Raw genomic sequence first — 21,060 nt, forward strand, 5'->3', positions numbered from 1 at the left:
ACTGAGTTGGATGATCAGCCATGATCATATTGAATGGCGGTGCAGGCTCGAAGGGCCGAATGGCCTACTCCTGCACCTAATTTCTATGTTTCTATGTTTCTATCTATTGTAGATCCAGTAAGGATGACATCCCACTGATTTTAGTTTATTTTTATTAGTTTAGAGATACAGCGCAGAAACAGGCCCTTCGGCCCACCGAGTCCGCACCAACCAGCAATCCCCGCACATTAGCACTACTAGGGACACATACACCAAGCCAATTAACCTACATACCTGTACCTTTGGAGTGTAGGAGAAAACCGAAGATCTCGGAGAAAACCCACGCGGTCATGGGGAGAACCTACAAACTCCGTACAGACAGCACCCGTAGTCGGGATCAAACCCGGATCTTAGGCGCTGCAAGCGCTCTAAGGCAGCAACTCTACCGCTACACCACCATACCGCCCAAAGTTGTGCTCTTGCATACACTCCACAGAGAACCAGACATCATCATAATTTGATACATGATCCATCATATGGCTGAGGTGACGAATAAGGCTGTCAAAGGGGCTTTGATTGAATGATGCAGTGTGGAAACAGGCCCTTCAGTCCACACCGACCATCAATGACCCGTTCACACTAGTTCTATGTTATCCCACTTTCTCACCCACTCCCTATACTCTAGAGGTAAATTTACAAGGCCAATTGACTTACAAACCTGTACATCTTTTGGGATGAGTCGGCAGAAGGATCCCGACCTAAAACATCACCTAATCATGTTCTCCAGAGATGCTCTCTGACCCACTGAGTTACTTATGAAATTACGTGGAAGGAAACTGGACAAAGCCATGCGGTCTCAAGGAGAATATGCATATTCTACACAGACAGCAGCAGAGGTCAGGATCAAACCAGGGCCACTGGTGCTGTGAGGCAGCAGTTCTACCAGCGGCGCTACTGGACCTCCCGAGAGAGCAGCATAGTGGTCAGAATTATGGCCAAAAACTACAAAGATAATAGGATCATCTAAGGACACAAAGTGCTCGAGTAAATCATCAGGTTAGGCAGCATAAAGTCATAGGGTAATACAATGTGGAAACAGGCCCTTCGGCCCAACTTGACCACAACGACCAACATGCCCCATCTACACTTGTCCCACCTGCCTGCTTTTTGCCCATATCCCTCTAAACCTATCGTATCCATGTACCTGTCGAAATGTTTCTTGAATGGTACGATTGTGGCAGCTCGTTCCATACACCCAGGTTCCCATTGAATTGTTCCACCGTCACTTTAAACCTATGTCCTCTGGTTCTCGATTCCCCTACACTGCAACCCTATTCTGCTTTTACTCAATGTATTCCTCTCATGATTTTGTACACCTCTATAAGATCACCTCACATCCTCCTGTGCTCCAAGGAATAAAGCCCTAGCCTGCTCAACCTCTCCCTATAGCTCAGTCCCTCAAGTCCTGGCAACATCCTGGTAAATCTTCTCTGAACCCTTTCAAGCTAAACAACATATACCCTATAATTGGTGACCAAAACTGAACAACAATACAATACAATACAATACAATACAATTTATTTGTCATTTGAACCCCATTGAGGTTCAAACGAAATGTTGTTTCTGCAGTCATACACACAAGAAAGAACCAAGACGCAACACAATTTACACAAACATCCATCACAGCGAATCAACACTATACTCTAAAAGTGGTCTCAATAATGTCTTACTCAATTGTAACATGATCTCCCAACTTCTACACATGGAATAAGGATAGGAGACGTTTTGGATCAAGATCCTTCTTCAAACAGAGATGATCTTTGCTTACCAGAGCATTACCTATAGCATTCTAATAACTGGTTGGGCGTATTTGCCCCTTGCAGATCACATAATTACTAATGAAATGACTGATTTATTTGACTACCTGTACAGGCACTTTGGAAGAATACTATTGCATATCAGTCAGTGACATTTGTTATCTGCAGCAGTGTAGGAAGCTTTGTCAATGCAATGCTAATGGTTCCATATTCCAAAAGCAATCATGTACCTTATCCTGCAATATCAAAATCAATTCTGCTTCCTCACCCTTGATTTAATTCTCTTATATCGCACCACTTTCAATCCTGATCATTCCTACTGCTGCGTTTTTCTCGGTCTCAATCTTACCTCATGTACTGGGACCCTGGTTCCGCACTGTATCTTTAAAGTAAATTAAACTAAACTGCTGGGAAAACTCTTGCGGCCAGTATACAATTTGAATATTTCAGCAGAAGTCTTCAATTTCATATCGGAACAGTGCTTGGGCTCTGTACGTGTAAACAGATTGAAAGCCCTGGTGACTATGCCTCGTTAGTCCTTCACTTCCATTTGTGTAGTTAGCAGCCTCCTTTGATATGAGTCATTATGGAAATTGAATAAGATGAATTATGAATGTATGGCTCAGTGTCGTTTGACTACTGCTTGAAAAATATAGATTCTATAACCACTGAATGCTAAGAATAGGCTGAATATTCCACTAAAATCAGAAAAGTATAGATGTTAATTTTGTAACATGCTTATTATGATCTTCATTTTGATCGTTAGAGTATTAAACTTCAAACACTTTCTTGATTAGTAGGTGTCAAAAGTTACGGGGAGAAGAGATAAATGGGGTTGAGATAGAAATATGGATCAGATGATTGAACGTTGGAGTAGACTTGATGGGCCGAATGGCCTAATTCTGCTTCTCACCATTGACTCCATCTACACTCCGTGCTGCCTCAGGAAAGCAGCCAACATAATCCCGCCCCAGTCATTCTTTCTTCTCCCTGCTCCTATCAGGCAAAAGGTACAGAAGCTTGAAAGTGCACATTACCAGATTCGGGAACAGCTTCTTCCGCTCTGCTGTCAGGCTTATGAACTAGGTTACTACCATAAACTAGTGTACGGTCTGCTTCACCTCTACCCCATTGCAGACATTGGACTTTGTCTCTGGAATTGATGCACTACAATGCAAAGAACTATATTCTGCATTCTGTATCTTCCCTTTTACTCTATCTACTGTACATGAGTTTGACTTGATTGTATTTATGTTTGGTATTATCTGATCTATTAGAATGGCCTGCAAAACAAAGCTTTTCGCTGTATCTCGGTACATGTGACAATAACAAACTTTAACCTAAATGTCAAATCGTTCTTTCATGCCACATGGAATGAGGTGCCAGTGATACTCACCATTCTTAGTCACAGGACAACTCATTAACTCATTCGGGACGACAGATGGCACAATGGGCTAAGTGTTCGGCTAGCAACCGGAAGGTAGCCGGTTCGAATCCCGCTTGGAGTGCATACTGTCGTTGTGTCCTTGGGCAAGACACTTCACCCACCTTTGCCTGTGTGTGAATGTGTGTGAATGTGTGTGAGTGATTGGTGGTGGTCGGAGCGGCCGTAGGCGCAGATTGGCAGCCACGCTTCCGTCAGTCTGCCCCAGGGCAGCTGTGGCTACAGAAGTAGCTTACCACCACCGAGTGTGACTGAGGAGTGAATGAATAATGCGATGTAAAGCGCCTTGAGTATTAGAAAGGCGCTATATAAATCCCATCCATTATTATTATTATTATTAATTTTGAAAGGACTTTAATGATCTAATAAATAAGGGCAACACGGTGGTGCAGCGGTAGAGCTGCTGCCTCACAGAGCCGGACACCCGTGTTCGATCCTGTCTTCAGGCACTGTCTGGGTGAAGTTTATACATTCTCCCCGTGACCACATGGGTTTTCTCCGGGTGATCCGGTTTTCTCCCACGTTGAAAAGAAGTAGAGGTTTGTAGGTTAATTGGCTTCTGTGAATCACCCCAAGTGTGCAGGATATAACTAGTGGATGATGCTTGGTCAACACAGACTCGGTGGGCTGAAGGGTCTGTTTCCAGGCTGTACCTCTAAACTAAAATGAGTTAGGCAAGGCCATCTAGCTGGCCACTTCCTATTTTTTTCCTTAACTTACACAATCGTAGATAGCATGACAAAATAATGCAACAATAAAAAAGGCAAAGATGCCTGTGGCGCTCGAAGAAATAGCTATTAAATTAGTTTCACACTCCTCTCTCTCCCCACATGAGAATATTTTACCCACCAAGAAGGTGATGAAGGCAGGCAGTCACATTGGATTTTAGAAATATTTAGAATATCACTTGGAGTGTCATACAAGGCTATGAGCTAAGCCTTGAAAATGGAATCAATGCAGAAGACACTCGATGGCGGGGATGGACACAATGAGCTGTATGACTCCATGACCCTGTTTATCAAATTCCCTTTACAAAACGAATTGAGCTGGCTTCCACTAATCCTTCGCACTCTGCAGTAGAAACTTCAGGTGTGAACAATGTAGTTGCTGAATTTTTGTTCCTAGGTCACCTCAGGTTCTTTTACCATTTACCTGTGTGTTCAAGTTAACAACTTTTCTGCTGTGGAGAGTGTTTTTAAAAATATTAAAAATACCTCACAATTTTCAGTGTTTCACATGTGGCACCAAAGAACAGTGTGAAAGTGGGAGAACATAGATCTAGCGTGAACGGGTGATCGATGGTCGGCGTGGACACGATGGGTCGAAGTGCCTGTTTCCATGCTGTATCTTTGAACTAAACAATATTTGGACAGGTACGTGGATAGGAATGGCTTAGAAGGTTAGAGGGATATGGGCCAAATGCGTGCAAGTGGGACTAGTGTAGATGGAGCATCTTGGTCAGTATGGACAAGTTGGGCTGAAGGGCCTGTTTTGGTGCTGTGTGACTCCATGATTCTAAAACTAAACATTTTTCAGGGGTTTTCGATCGGTTAAAAAAAAAGGATGTTCATTTTGCAATATTTAGCACATAACAATATTAAGTGATATATCTAATTTTCAGCATATTCCATTATTATACAATAGCCTCTGCTCTGTAAACAAAGCAGTTGAACATTTTTGAATGATTGAAATTTGTCATCCTTGGTACCGTTTTAATGAACCTACTCTGCATCCAAGCAAAGACATTGAACTCTTTCTTATACCGTGAAACACATAAATTGACACCAAACTCTAGCGGGTCCTAAGCAGTATTATAAAGATATCTCAAATCAGTCTGAAGAAGGGTGCCGATCTGAAACTTCACCCATCCATGCCCTCGAGAGATGCTGCCGGACCCGCTGAGTTCCTCCAGCACAATGTGTTTTACTCAAGGCTTCCTTACTCTATTACATTCATCCACGATTTCAGTTGCCTCAATCTGTCTTCCACCAACAAAGATTGCTGCACATAGTTACGTTTCTCTCTCTCGCTGAAACCTTTATGAAATTGTACCATTTAGTTTGAATTGGCTTTTTACATTTTCCTATTAGAATTAATTACTTTTATTACTTTATGCCAATGACATCTGCCAAGCCTTTTCACTTTCATTTTCACTGCTCCTCTGAATTAGTTTGTTTATGAGATCTGTATCATCTGCGAGTGAAATTATTTTCCGTTATGATCATTCAACAAAGTGTCAAATTTGAGTTTAGTATAGAGATACAGTGCGGAAACTGTGACTTTAACTCACTGAATCTGCGACGACCGTCGATCCTCATATACTAGGGACAATTTACAATTTTTACCAAAGCCAATTAACGGATAAACGTACAGGTCTTTGGAGTGTGGCAGGAAACCGGAGCACCCAGTGAAAACCCACGCAGTCACAAGGAGAACGTGTAAACTCCGTACAAGACAGCACCCATAGTCAGGATTGAACCCAGATCTCTGGCGCTGTAAAGTGCCTGTCCCACTTGGCCGTCATTTGCGCGTAATTTACACGACATCATTTATGAGTCACAACGCGCGCATGGCGCCCTTTACGCACGCATGGTGCGTGATGACATAGGCAGTGACGCGCGGCCGCACCCGGCGTCGCAGGATTTTGTGATGTACAAAATCTTCATGCGCCATCTGCGTGATGTGCAAATGACGGCCAAGTGGGACAAGCCCTTAAGGCAGCAACTCTACCGCTAAGCCATTCTGCCAACCTTACACAAACCAGGTCTGATTTACTTGGTAGGTTAGATGCCGAGTTTTATTTTACACTGTGCTTTATGATCTAGTACGCAAGTTAACCTTTCGAGTGGTACATGGTTCATATTTCTGTCAGGAGAGGGATATGAGAGGAAAGAAGAACCAAGAGTCCACAAACATAGGGTTATGCTTTAGGCAAGAGTTGACTGATACAGTATATGAGAATGTACTGCTTGGGTAAAAGGGAAGGGATTTTTATAAATGGTGAGAGTCTCTCAAATATTCAAATAAATAAATTTGGGCCGGCACAGTGCTGCTGCCGTTGAGATGCTGCCTTACAGCGCTAGAGACCCGGGTTCTGCCTGGGTGGATTTTGCACATTCTCCCTGTGACCGTGTGGGTTTTCTCTGGGTGATAATAGACAAAAGACAATAGACAATAGGTGCAGGAGTAAGCCATTCGCCCCTTCGAGCCAGCAGTACCATTCAATGTGATCATGGCTGATCATCCACAATCAGTATCCCGTTCCTGCCTTCTCCCCATATCCCTTGACCCTGCTATCTTTAAGAGCTCTATCTAACTCTCTCTTGAAAGCATCCAGAGAAATGGCCTCCACTGTCTTCTGAGGCAGAGAATTCCACAGATTCACAACTCTCTGGGTGAAAAGGTTTTTCCTCATCTCTGTTCTAAATGGCCTATCCTTTATTTCTAAACTGTGGCCCCTGGTTCTGGACTCCCTTAATATTGGGAACATGTTTCTAGAGTGTCCAATCCCTTAATAATCTTATATGTTTCAATAAGATATCCTCTCATCCTTCTAAATTCCAGTGAACACAAGCCCAGTTACTTCATTCTATAAACATATGACAGTCCCGACATCCCGGGAATTAACCTCGTGAACCTACGCTGCACTCCCTCAATAGCAAGAATGTCCTTCCTCAAATTTTCTCCCACATTCCAAAGACATACAGGTTTGTATGTTAATTGCCTTCTGTAAATTGCCCCTAGTGTGTGGGATCGTACTTGTGTATGGGTGATCACTGGTGGGTGTAAACATGGTGGGCCGAAGGACCTGTTTTCACGCTGTATCTCTAAACTAAATTAAACTATCAAATATTGATGCTCAGAGGTCTCTGGGATCTATTTTATGAAAAAAAACCACTGAAAGCTACTCTAAGCAATTAAGAAGGCAGATGTTGTGTTGCAAGGGATTTGAATGCATGTGTAAATTGTACTGGGCTTTGACAAGATCTCATTTGGAATGCTGTGTGCAGATTTAGTCTCCATAGCTGAGGAAGGATATGCTTGTAACAGAATGTTATGATTCATTTCTAAATAGAGTATGTTTCCCAAAAGATAACACCGAATAGTGCAATTTTGGAAGTTGGGAGAAATCACACTGTTATTGTGGAGAGGGAGAAATCAATGGGCAGCAAGAAGGAACTGTAGATGCTGCTTTACAAAAATAACCTCACAAATTGCTGGAATAGCAATTTAGGCAGAAATCCAGTTGCAAAGGGATCTACAGATAAATTGGTTGATCTCAACATTGCAGAGACCCACAGAAATCAGGTAATAATAACAAACCACCACATACAGGAGAGTACAGCACAAGAACAGATTTAATGAGTTAGACATGGTGAGTTGCAACACATTCCAAGAATACCTTTCTGCTAAACATGTGTACCAAGCATATCACTCATCATTCTTTATCAATGCTAAATTTCTTGATCTCTACATTTAGATGATAATGCAAGTGAAACCTCACCTTGAAATGTCCTTTCACTTACAGTCTTACGTATAATTGCCCAATAAAGATGTTTGACATGGAATCTAGAATTTAGACTTTAGAGATACAGCGTGGAAACAGGCCCTTGATCCCACTGAGTCTGCACCAACCAGCGATTACCCCTACACTAACAGTTTCCTACTCACTAGGGACAATTCTCATTGACTGTTATCACCGCAGTCTATGTACCCCCGGACGCTAATGCCAGGCTAGCAATGGAAGAGCTGCAAGCTGCTATCAGCAAAAATCTATCTGCTCACCCAGAGGGGGCATTTATTGTTGCGGGTGATTTCAACCACTCCGACCTCAAAACTGTACTCCCCAGGTTCCATCAGCATGTTTCCTGCCCAACCAGAGGAAACAATATTCTGGACTTAGTTTACACTAATATTACTGAAGCCTACAAAGCCCTCCCCCTCCCCCACCTTGGTCAGTCTGACCACCTCTCTCTGTTCCTGCTCCCCAAATACACACCTCTGATCAGACGTGTGAAACCTACCACGAGGACAGTGAAGGTCTGGCCTGAGGGGGCTGTCTCTGTTTTACAGCAGCAGTTTCAGCAGACAGACTGGAGTCTGTTTGCTACCCAGTCCACCTTCAATTCACAAGTGGACATCAACTCATACACCTCAACAGTTATGGACTATATAAAATTCTGCACCGATAATGTCACTACACACAAAGAAATAAAGACCTTCCCTAACCAGAAGCCGTGGATGAGCAGGGAGGTCAGACTCCTACTGAAGGCTCGCGATGCCGCTTTCAGATCTGGCGACGCTGAGGGATACAGCTCTTCTAGGGCCAATCTGAAAATGGGAATTAGGAATGCCAAACTCAATCACAAACGGCGGATTGAGGAGCACTTCCATAACAACTCTGACCCCAGGCGCATGTGGCAAGGAATCAAATCCCTTGCCGATTACCAGAAAGTTAACACCCCCCCCCAGACAACGCCACCCTTCCTGACGAGCTAAACCATTTCTATGCTCGCTTTGACCGTGATAACAAAACCCCAGCCATCAAAGTTGCTCCACCACCAAATGAACAACCCCTCAGTCTCTCCACCTCTGCTGTACAAGATGCACTGAGCAAGGTGAATGAGCGCAAAGCTGCCGGCCCCGATGGCATCCCTGGCCGGGTGCTTAGGGCATGTGCTGGACAACTATCCCGAGTCTTTACCGACATTTTCAATCACTCACTGGCCCAGGGTGTTGTCCCCACTTGCCTCAAGACATCAACCATCGTGCCAGTGCCCAAACAGTCAGCCACAGGGAGCCTCAACGATTTCCGCCCAGTGGCACTCACCCCTGTCATTGCTAAGTGCTTTGAGCGGCTGATCTTGGCTCACCTCAAAGCCAGCCTCCCCCCCACACTGGACCCCCATCAGTTTGCCTACCGGGCCAACAGGTCTACAGAGGACGCCATATCGGCGGCCCTACACTCTGCCCTGACCCACCTGCACAACAACAACTCCTACATCAGGTTGCTGTTCATTGATTTCAGCTCCGCTTTCAACACTGTCATCCCCGCCAGCTTGATCACCAAACTCAGCGTGTGGGTTTTCTCTGGGTGATAATAGACAAAAGACAATTTGCTTGGCATCTCCACCTCCCTCTGCAACTGGACACTGGATTTCCTCACCAACAGACCACAGTCTGTTAGGGTCAACAACCTCAACTCCACCACTATAACACTGAACACCGGCGTGCCACAGGGCTGTGTGCTCAGCCCTCTCCTCTACTCCCTCTTCACCCACGACTGCATCCCTAAGTACGGATCCAACGCCATCATTAAGTTTGCTGACGACACCACGGTGGTAGGACTGATCAGTGACAACGATGAGTCAGCCTACCGAGAGGAGGTCCAGCACCTGACAACCTGGTGTGCCAATAATAACCTCGTCCTCAACTCCAAGAAGACGAAGGAACTTATTGTCGACTTCAGGAAGGTCAGAGGGGGCAGACATACCCCCATCCACATAAACGGGACTGAGGTGGAGCGCGTCTCCAGCTACAAATTCCTCGGGGTACACATCTCGGAGGATTTGTCCTGGTCCCTCAACACCTCCAAGCTGATCAAAAAGGCACAGCAGCGCCTTTACTTCCTGAGGAGGCTCAAGAAAGCCCACCTGTCCCCCCAGATCCTGACCAACTTCTACAGGTGTACCATCGAGAGCATCCTGACCGCCTGCTTCACGGTATGGTACAGCAGCTGCACTGTTGCGGACAGGAAGGCACTACAACGGGTGGTGAAAACCGCACAGCACATCATCGGCGCCCCGCTCCCTGCCATGGATGCCCTCCACCGAAAACGGTGTCTGAAACGAGCTGGGAAGATCATTAAAGACCCCTCCCACCCCAACCATGGACTGTTTGCCCTCCTCCCATCAGGGAGGCGGTACAGGAGCCTCAGGTCTCGTACCAGTAGGATGAGGAACAGCTTCTACAATCATACCGTCGCATTGCTGAACTCGGAGTCCCGCCGATAGATTCCTCCGGTCCCTCCGTCCCCATTGTTTAATTATTCTGCATTTTCTATTGTTCTGTATCCTCTTTTTTTTTAAATTTCTATATTGCACTACTACGGACTGACGCAAAACTGCATTTCGTTGTACCGATACTCAGTATTTGTGCAATGACATTAAAGTTGAATTGAATTGAATTGAATTCACAATTTTTTTACGTAAGCTAATTGACCTACAAAGCTAGACATCTTTGGAGTGTGGGAGGAAAGCAGAGAACCCGGCGAAAATCAACTTGTAATTCATTACATTTCGTGAGAACATGTCTGGTTAACTTCAAATGCTTTTATACTGATGCTTTCAAGAGAGAGCTAGATAGGGTTCTTAAAAATAGCGGAGTCAGGGGATATGAGGAGAAGGCAGGAACGGGGTACTGATTGGGGATGATCAGCCATGATCACATTGAAAGGCGGTGCTGGCTCGAAGGGCCAATGGCCTACTCCTGCACCTATTGTCTATTGTCTAGTGTCTAGTACCTACTTCACAGCAACAGATTGGTTCTATTTCATTTAGAATGAGCTACCTGACATTGGAATTTTTACAAAACTAATTGAGAACAATTAGACAAATTTATACTGCCTTCACGTCCTATAGTACTGCATCTATTGATTATTCCTATATGCGATTTTAATAGATTCAAGTTGTGTATGATTTGGTGACTCCCTCTTCTCCCCTCTCCCATCAGACAAGAGCAACAGAAGGTTGAAAACATATACCTCCAGATTCAGGACAGTTTCTTTCATATCTTTGTTCATACCTACTAAAGGTCTTTTGATTCCTCGTAAGGGGTGATCGTGGACTTGGTGGGATGAAGATCCTGTTTCCATGCTGTATCTCTAAAGTCTAAATACATGGTTAGATAGTGAAATTGGAGAATAGACTGAGCACACAGCCATGTAAGTGGTTCTGTTATCAACTAGAAGATCATACTGATTGTGGTCTGCGGAAGGGAAAATCTGGGATGCAATCGCATTGGGAACAAGCAAGGATCCAGTTCCTTGAGTTTGATGGTGGGTTTAGAGGGGATGTTAGTGTTGAACACTGAACTGTAGTCAATGAACAACAACCTGACATATTTGTTCTTATTGTCCAAGTGATCTAGTGCAGAATGGAGAGCCTGCGAGATCCCATCCTGTTGATCTACTGCGGTGGTAGGCAAATTTAATTGGATGTCAGTCCTCACTAAAGCAATTTAGTTTAATTTAGTGTGGAAGCAGGCCCTTTGACCGACCAAAAATCACTTATCTATCCTACACACTAGGGATAATTTACAGAAGCCAATTAACCTACAAACTAAATTATAAATTGTACCTTGTGTGTAGGATAGAGCTAATGTACGGGCTGAGATTTCTTGGTTTGTATGGATGAGTTGGACCAAAGGGCAGATTCCATGCTGTATCACTCTAGGATTAAATGACTGAGTAAATCACCAACTTCTACCTCCCTTCCATTGACTCCATCTACATCTCACACTGCCTCGGCAACACCACCACCACCATGAAAGACGTGCCTCACCCCGATCACTCCCTCTTCTCCCCAAGGCAGCAACTCCAACATTGCGCCACTGTGCTGTCCGGTTTTCTGAACAAATTTGTTCCTCAGTTAATTCCATCTCTTGCAGAAGTAAGATTGACTGCAAGCCAGTTGACCTGGGATGTATGGGAGTGAACTCTTCATCTGGGGCAAGGAATTGCAGATGCTGGTTTACAAAAAAAGGCATAAAGTGCCGGAGTTACTAAGCGGATCAGGTAGCGTTGGTTGAGAAGATGGATAAGTGACATTGCACTACAATGTGTGACCATGCTGAGAACTATATTCTGCACTGTGTATCTTTCCCACTGTGTACTTGTATTTGAACTGATTGTATCCATGTATAGTATACCTGATCTGTTTGGATAGAAAGCACTGTTCCTTGGTATACGTGACAATAATGAGACTAAATCTAAACCTAACCCCTGCTTCAATCTCCTCAAATTAAAAAAGTCAAGAAGGGTCTCGGCCAAAACGTCACCTATCCAATTTATTCGGAGATGCTGCTTGACCTGCTGAGTTACTCTAGCACTTTGTGTCTTTTGTTTCGTCCAGCAGATTGTTTTTTGCTATAGATTCCAGCATCCACAATCTTTCGAGTTTTCATTTTACCATTCCACAAAAAAACTTTCTTCAATAAATGCCCACTTTGAAGACATCATTCCGTATTGATTTCCCGCTGGGAACACAGTAGAAATCTAATGAAATTAACACTTTGTTGGCCTGTGTTTGTAATGAATTACTTTGGAGGTAAAGAGCCCCCAACTCAATAACTGCATCCTGCTTCTGCAGGGAGGGGAGCTGATGTAACTTAATAAAGTTCAATTCCCATAATAAAACGCACAGTTTATTCTTAAATTCACTTTATTCAAGTTTTTTTTCCAAAAAGTATTATATATAAAACAAACCTTCATATTTTCTATTAACTTCGAGTAGCATCGGAGACCTGATGTTAAAGACAAATAGTTGAGTACCATAGCAGGAGTTTCAATCAAACACATTCAAGAGGGAAATTATTGTTGCATTGCCCTGCAAATAAAGGGCCTGTTTCCATGCTGTATCTCTAAACTAAGCACAACAGATAAGTAGAATTTAGTTAAATTGAGTACATTTTATTGACACTAAATCCCATGTTGCAATTCTCCATCCAGTCTTTATCTTTATCCATGGTAGTTTTCTTCCGATGCAATTTTACACATTCCAGGGAGTGAAACTTGGGACTCAACTCATTATCTATGTTTGATGTTCTCCCTTGTGACTTCTGTTGTTGCATCAATAGAAAATCCAAGTCGATAGTTCTATTATAAATGAAACTGACTGCTGATCTAGAAAATCTGACAGAATCAAATTAAGTCATAGGCATACAGTCTGGAAATAGGCTCTTCGACCCATCTCGCCCACACCGGCTAACATGTCCCTTCTGCACTAGTCCCACCTGCCTGTCTTTAGCCCATATCCTTCTAAACCTGTCCTATCCATGTACCGGTCTAAATGTTAAACGTAGTTAGTCGACTTAAAGTCGGGTTTATTGACATCTGCACATGATCGGTGAGGGCGAGGTGGAGAGAGACATCAATTTAAGGGACGACCAGATGGGGGCGACACTGCATTGAGCGTTTGTGGCCCACTGCAGCTGGGACTGTAGAATGGCACCAAAATGCCACCTCTTGCATATGGACTCAGTACGCAGCTCTGTACATTCTGTACCAGGGCACTGTGCTTATGTACAGGGATAGTCTTGCTGAGCTGTATGCAAAAAAAGTATTTCACTCTACTTGGTACATGTGACAATAAAGAAACCATTGAAGAATAAACCATTATCGCATATTATAAACATTGATCATGAGGAAATGTCCTCCAATCAAATAATTTGTTTGTTTAGTGTTAATAAAGGCACTTGTATTTTGAGTGTATGCTCCAAACATGTTTAAAGTATTTTGGTAAAATCATTAAAGTATAGTTGCATAGAACTTAAGGATTAGGGTTTAAGTAAATTAAGGTAAAAGTGACAAGGACAGGTAATCTAGTTTAGTTTATTGGCACTTCTACCAAAGTACGATGAACAACTTTTTGTTGTGTGCTATCCTGTCAGCAGAAAGATTATACATGATTATTATTGAGCATTCCACAGTGTACGGGTACAGGATTTGTAGAAATGCTTTTTATGACGTACCTGAGGAAGTTGGCAAGCATTCTTGAGGACATGCCGAACTTCCTAAGCATAGGTAGGAAAGGTTTAGAGGGATATGGACCAAATGCAGGCAAATAACTCCATACACACTGCATCTGTAGTGAGGATCGATCCTGGGTCTCTGGCGCTGTGAGGTCACCCAATTATTTTTCTTTTCCCAAAATCTTGATATGGGTTACAGCCTTTATTAATTAAACTCTGATTTTTCTTGAAAGTATTAAGGCACTCACTAAATCCAATCATTGGTGTGCTGTAAAATGTTGTACTCATTGAATTGGATACATTACTTTGGCCTTTTTACTAAAAATCTAAAGACCTGAATCATCTCCGGCTGACAGTAATTACTGGGTATCTAATTCTAGCTAGACACCTAATTGATTTTGCAACTGCATAGGACATGCTTAACACCAATCTGAGCAGATGTTCCCTTCAGTAGGAGTGGTTAGAGCGAGACTCATGATTTCAGCAGCTACTTTATTCTTTAAAGTGAGTAGGAGGAAATAGTAGAGACAGTGGAAGAAAGTCAAGGTGTAAGATGTCTATCTGGTTGGACGCTATGAGTTCCTGATGAAACGTTAATTATTGAGGAGCATCACATATGGACAGGTCTCTCAAACAACTTTAGTGATGAGACACTGGTTCAGCTGGTAGAGTTGCTGCGTCACAGCGCCAGAGACTCAGGTTCGATCTTGAGCTTGGGGCTTGCGTCTGTGTGGGGGTTTTGCATGTTCTCCCTGTGGCTGCGTGGGTTTCCTCCGGGTGCTCTGGTGTTCTTTCACATCCCAAAGATGTGCGGGTCTGTAGGTTGATTAGGCCTCTGTAAAATTGCCCCTAGTGCGTTGGGGGTGGATGAGAAAGTGGGATAACATAGAACTAGTGTGAACGAGCGATCAATGGTCGGCATGGACTCGGTGTGTAACTCAGGAACAACACAAAGTGCTCCAGCCACATGTGCTTCCTCCTCATTTTATTGCTCCCATGTTCCCAGCTACGCTGGCCTGATTGTCTTTCCAAGTCTTTCTCCCTTTGTCGTGAACAGCAGCTTCAACTATTCCCCACTGCCCCTCTCCAGTCCAGCGTGATGGGATTTTGGCACAGGTTATCCTGTTCATCCCTGCCATTGGCCACAGGGCAGTCTCCTCTCTTCAGACTCCCGTGTGGGAGGTTTATTTTATGTGATTTAACATGATTCTGTTTGAAGCTCAGCGATGAACATGTCAAATGCATATTTAGACTTTAGAGGTACAATGTGGGAGCAGCCCCAGCCCACCGAGTCCATGCCAACAAGCAATCACCCGTACACTTGCAATATCCTACACACTGGCGGCAAATTACAGAAGCCAATTAACCTGCAATCCTGTATATCTTTGGAGTGTGGGAGCACCCTGAGAAAACCATGAGGTCATATAGGGAACATGCAAACTCCGTACAGACAGCACCATAGTTAGGCTCGAACCCATGTCTCTGGTGCTGTAAGGCAGCAACTCTACCACAGCGCCACTGGTCCAGTTTTATTTCATGACACATCGGGGATATTCAATCTTAGGGAAAGAAGCACAAATAGACAGAGAATAAGAGATGGAGACTGATATTACAACTGCACGAATCAAACATTTAATAAAATAATATAAATAGCTGAGAAGAAACAAATAATAAGTTTTTACTTTAGAATGTACAACTATATTATAAAAAGACACAAAGTGCTGGAGAAATTCAGTGTCAAGCAGCATCCCTTGAGAACATGGATAGGTGATGTTATGTGTTGGGACCCTGCTTCAGACTATATTAATCCTGCTTCAAGTTGCACATGGAGTTGAGACGCTGTACTCATAGAACATAGACCGTAGAAAAGCACAGTAAGGAACATGCCCTTCGGCCCACAATGTTTGTGCTGAACATGATGGTAAGTTAAGCTATCACCTCTGCCTACATGTGATCCATATTCCTCCATTCCCTGCATATCCATTAGACTATCTAGAAGACTCTTAAATGCCATGATCATATCTGCATCCACCATCACCCCTGGAAGTGTGCAGGATAGTTTTTTGCAGCAATACATAGAGTTACCTACTAGAGAAGGGGCAGTGCTGGACCTCCTGTTAGGAAATGAGACAGGTCAGGTGGCGGAGGTATGTGTTGGGGAACACTTCGGGTCCAGTGATCACAATACCATTAGTTTCAATATAATTATGGAGAGGGGACCTAGGGTTGAGATTTTTGATTGGAGAAAGGCTAACTTTGAGGAGATGCGAAAGGATTTAAAAGGAGTGAATTGGGACATTTTGTTTGATGGGAAGGATGTGGAGGAGAAATGGAGGACACTTAAAGATGACATTTTAAGAGTACAGAATCTTTATGTCCGGTTGAAAGGAAATAGTAAAAATTGGAAAGAGCCATGGTTTTCAATGGAAATTGGCCATGGTTCGGAAAAAGAGAGAGATCTACAATAATTATAGGCAGCATGGAGTAAATGAGGTGCTTGAGGAGTATAAAGAATGTAAAAAGAATCTTAAGAAAGAAATTAGAAAAGCTAAAAGAAGATATGAGGTTGATTTGGCAAGTAAGGTGAAAGTAAATCCAAAGGGTTTCTACAGCTATATTAATAGCAAAAGGATAACGAGGGATAAAATTGGTCCATTAGAGAGTCAGAGTGGACAGCTATCTGCAGAGCCAAAAGAGATGGGGGAGATATTGAACAATTTCTTTTCTTCGGATTCACCAAGGAGAAGGATATTGAATTATGTGAGGTAAGGGAAACAAGTAGAGTAGCTATGGAAACTATGAGATTCAAAGAAGAGGAAGTACTGACACTTTTGAAAAATATAAAATTGGATAAGTCTCCAGGTCCTGACAGGTATTCCCTAGGACATTGAGGGAAGTTAGTGTAGAAATAGCAGGGGTTATGACAGAAATATTTAAATTGTCATTAGAAACGGGAATAGTGCCGGAGGATTGGCGTACTGCGCATGTTGTTCCATTGTTTAAAAAGGGTTCTAAGAGTAAACCTAACAATTATAGACCTGTTAGTTTGACGTCAGTGGTGGGCAAATTAATGGAAAGGATACTTATAGATAATATATATAAGCATCTGGATAAACAGGGTCTGATTAGGAACAGTCAACATGGATTTGTGCCTGGAAGGTCATGTTTGACTAATCTTCTTGAATTTTTTGAAGAGGTTACTCGGGAAATTGATGAGGGTAAAGCAGTGGATGTTGTCTATTTGGACTTCAGTAAGGCCTTTGACAAGGTTCCTCATGGAAGGTTGGTTAAGAAGGTTCAATTGTTGGGTATTAATGGTGGAGTAGCAAGATGGATTGAACAGTGGCTGAATGGGAGATGCCAGAGAGTAATGGTGGATGGCTGTTTGTCAGGTTGGAGGCCGGTGACTAGTGGGGTGCCACTGGGATCTGTGTTGGGTCCACTGTTGTTTGTCATGTGCATCAATGATCTGGATGATGGTGTGGTAATTTGGATTAGTAAGTATGCAGATGATACTAAGATAGGTGGTGTTGTGGATAATGAAGTAGATTTTCAAAGTCTACAGAGAGATTTAGGCCATTTGGAAGAGTGGGCTGAAAGATGGCAGATGGAGTTTAATGCTGATAAGTGTGAGGTGCTACATCTTGGCAGGACAAATCAAAATAGGACGTAACATGGTAAATGGTAGTGAGTTGAGGAATGCAGTTGAACAGAGGGATCTATGAATAACTGCACAGTTCCCTGCAGGTGGAATCTCATGTAGATAGGGTGGTAAAGAAAGCTTTTGGTGTGCTGGCCTTTATAAATCAGAGCATTGAGTATAGAAGTTGGGATGTAATGTTAAAATTGTACAAGGCATTGGTGAGGCCAATTCTGGAGTATGGTGTACAATTTTGGTCGCCTAATTATAGGAAGGATGTCAACAAAATAGAGAGAGTACAGAGGAGATTTACTAGAATGTTGCCTGGGTTTCAGCAACTAAGTTACAGGGAAAGGTTGAACAAGTTTGGTCTTTATTCTTTGGAGCGCAGAAGGTTAAGGGGGGACTTGATAGAGGTCTTTAAAATGATGAGAGGGATAGACAGAGTTGACGTGGATAAGCTTTTCCCATTGAGAGTAGGGAAGATTCAAACGAGAGGACATGACTTCAGAATTAAGGGACATAAGTTTAGGGGTAACATGAGGGGGAACTTCTTTACTCAGAGAGTGGTAGCTGTGTGGAATGAGCTTCCAGTGGAAGTGGTGGAGGCAGGTTCGATTTTATCATTTAAAAATAAATTGGATAGGTATATGGACGGGAAAGGAATGGAGGGTTATGGTCTGAGTGCAGGTAGATGGGACTAGGGGAGAATAAGTGTTCGGCATGGACTAGAAGGGCCAAGTTGGCCTGTTTCCGTGCTGTAATTGTTATATGGTTATATGTACATTCCAGGCAACCAGCACCCTCGGTGTAAAAAACACTTGCCCCACACATTTGCTTTAAACTTTGTCCCTCTCACTTTAAAGTTATGCCCTGTAGTCCTTGACATTTTGACTAGGAATAAAGGTTCTGATTGTCCACCCTAACTATGCCTCTCATAATTTTACAGACCTATCAAATCTATCTGACTACTATCGACGTTCCACAGAAAACAATCCTAGTTTGTCCAACCTCCCCTTATTACTAATACATTCCAATCCAGGCAACATCGTGTGATCATAAGATCATAAGTGATAGGTGTAGAATTAGGCCACTCTGCCCATCAAGTCTACTCCGCCATTTAATCATGGCTGATCTATCTGTCCCTCCTAGCCCCATTCTCCTGCCTTCTCCCCATACCCCCTGACACCCTTCCTAATCAAGAATCTATCTATCTCTGCCTGAAATATATCCACTGACTTTGCCTCCACAGCCTTCTGTGGCAAATAATTCCAATTCTGATAAACCTCTTCTGCACACTCTCCAAAGCTTCCCCATCCTTCCTGTAATGGGGCGACCAGAACCATACAACACTCTGAATACTCGTCACAAAGTTATTGAGTATAGTTATTGATTGGGTTATTATAGAATCCTAGATTTACAGAGGCACACAGCATGGAAAAAGGCCCTTCAGCCCAACTTGTCCATGCCGACTAAAGTGCCCCAGCTAAGCTAGTCCCATTTGCCCACATTTGGTCCATATCCCTCTAAACCTGATCAATTAATTAATCATATTATATCATATTATATTTCAGCTCTTTGCACATTGTGGTTCAAAGATTCATTCCAGCTAACAATCTATACTGACGCTTCTGGTTATAATTGTTTTGAGTGGATTCGATGAGACTTGTACTTCAGAGATGCCTCCCAGTGTTCTGTCTACTCAATGTATTTATTTTTCTGCTCTGCCGGTGGTATCACTGAATTTTTCATGGGCCTACATAGGTAACTGGAAAAAGCAACTGGGTTCGGTCAATAAAGTCAATGCCAGAAGCAAAGGCACAAACGTCTCTCTTTTGAAATCTATCCGATTTGAGCTGCACTATACAAGTGGCACAAGTTAATGGTAAGGGTCTAAAAAAAAAACTACAAGTCCCAAAGTATCACGGAAGATGAAATCCAAAATTTAGCTTCCAGCAAATGGACAGGTTGCCACACCAGGAGTCCCACTAAGCTAGCTAATGAATGTTGCCATGGAAACCAAGCACTGAAGCAATATGTTAGCGCAACTGTGCAGGAGAGCTTTCTTTAAAATGTCCCTTTTTGAAAAAGACCGCTTGATATACAACAATATCAAATGGTATTGATATCACTTGACATCAAATCACTATCTGACTGATATCAGTCAAATATCTACTCACTGATATCACTAGATATCAGTCAGTTAGATCACTGATATTAGACTTTAGACTTTAGAGATGCAGCGTGGGAACAGGCCCTTCGGCATACCAAGTCAGTGTCAACAAGCGATCACCCCATGCACTAGCACTATCCTACATACCAGGGATAATGTACACTTATACAGAAACCAAGTAACCTATGACCCTGCACCCACGTCTTTGGAGTGTGGGAGAAAACTGGAACTCCCGGAGAAACCCCATGTGGTCACATGAAGAGTGTATAAACACCATACATACAGCTCCTGTAGTCAGGATCGAACCAGGGTCTCTGGTGCTGTAAAGCAGCAACTCTACCACAGCCCCACTGTATCTTCACAACTTATTGTCAACAGGAAACATTCCTTACAATGTGAACCACATCTAAGAGATTCCAGTTTTGCGAAGTTACTGTAGATTATACTGGTAGGTAAAACAGGTAGAAGTTTTGGAAAAACAGGTGATTATTCAGTAACACTGGATTCGACAGGGAGTGCCTCCAAAAAATTGAAAGGCATGATAGCCATTTCAGTTCAGAATAAAATGTAAAGCTTTCAGGTAAGAGGGGCAACGTTTAAAGGAGATGAGCAAGGCAAGTTTTTGTCGACACAGAAAATGGTGGGTGCCTGGAACATGCTGCAGGGTTGGTGGTGGACGCGGATACAAAATGAATTTATGAGGCTTTTAGATAGACACAGGGATATGCAGGGCATGGAGGGATATGGAATATGCAGGAAGATAAGAATTGCCATTGTGATCGGCACAGACATTTTTAGTTTCGTTTAGTTAGGAGATAGAGAATATAAACAGGCCCTCCGGTCTGCCGAGTCCACGCCGACCATCAATCACTGGTTCACACACTATTTCTACATTATCCCACTTTCACATATACTCCCTACACACCAGGGGGCAATTTACAGAGGGCAATTAACTGCAAACCCACATGTCTTGGGGATATGAGAGGAAACTGGAGGCCCCTAGAGGAAACCCACACAGACACAGGGAGAACGTATAAACACTGCACACGGACAGCACCCAAGGTCAGGATCAAACCCGGGTCTCTGGCGCTGTGAGGCAGCGGCTCTCCCAGCTGCACCACTGTGCCTACTTGTGTTTCAAAACAGACGGTATAATTTATAGTTATAGTGAGATGGTCACTCGAGGATGCAGGTAGAAAGTCGATAGGTGATCACCAGGAAAGGGTGTAGGAATGTCCTGCAGTCTTTCCACTCCAAA

Source organism: Amblyraja radiata, chromosome 20 (genome assembly GCF_010909765.2).
Source record: "Amblyraja radiata isolate CabotCenter1 chromosome 20, sAmbRad1.1.pri, whole genome shotgun sequence".
NCBI lineage: Eukaryota > Metazoa > Chordata > Chondrichthyes > Rajiformes > Rajidae > Amblyraja > Amblyraja radiata.